At 38.4% G+C, this 688-nt stretch overlaps 1 non-coding gene across 1 annotated transcript; it reads left to right on the top strand.

The window, feature by feature from the left end:
* The first annotated feature begins 379 nt into the window (after positions 1-379).
* On the top strand, positions 380-486 carry LOC145626082 (small nucleolar RNA R71). The gene has a single exon (XR_014110950.1). It is a non-coding gene; the product is annotated as a small nucleolar RNA R71 (small nucleolar RNA).
* Positions 487-688: the final 202 nt, after the last annotated feature.

The raw sequence follows: 688 nt of genomic DNA, 5'->3' as shown, positions 1-688 counted from the left end.
ATTAACTTGCTCCACGGAACTCCTGCAATCTTGTTCCCAATGACCTATAATACCACAATTTTCACAGAAAGCCTCATTATAATTATTATTAATTACAGAAACATTAGCTACATTGGCAGTGCTAAGATTATCTAATTTTTGGCAGATAGAGGTCAGTTGAGCTTGCAAAAAGGATACAGAGTCAACACTATGTTTCCCCTTGTTAGCAAATCCTCTAGGATTCCCATATTGCGAATTATGTATTGCCATATCTTCAATAACCTGACCTGCATCATCAACATTAAGGTTCATAAATCTCCGACTAGCCGCAGAATCTAAAATTATTCTAGAAGAATTTCCAATGCCAATATAAAAGGCTTGGATTAACTGCCATTGCGCTAAATTATGGTGGGGGCATTCTCTTTGTAGGTCCTTGAACCTCTCCCAACCCTCATATAAAGATTCTTCGGCTTCTTGGGCAAAGTTCTGAATCGCACTCCGTAGTACGGCTGTTCTCTCTGCAGGATAATACTTATTATAGAAATTCAAAACTAGAGTTTCCCAGTCAGTTATACCAAGTGCAGTTCTATTTAAGCCATTAAACCACAATTTAGCTTTTCCAGTTAAAGAGAAGGGAAAGAGAATCTCCCTGATTTGGTCTTGAGTGATCCCGGCTTGCCTGATGGTATTACAATATTGACAATAGTCG

The sequence above is a fragment of the Chenopodium album genome, chromosome 3 (genome assembly GCF_948465745.1).
Source record: "Chenopodium album chromosome 3, dcCheAlbu1.1, whole genome shotgun sequence".
Taxonomy (NCBI): domain Eukaryota; kingdom Viridiplantae; phylum Streptophyta; class Magnoliopsida; order Caryophyllales; family Amaranthaceae; genus Chenopodium; species Chenopodium album.
This window is presented reverse-complemented; position numbering and strand designations above follow the sequence as displayed.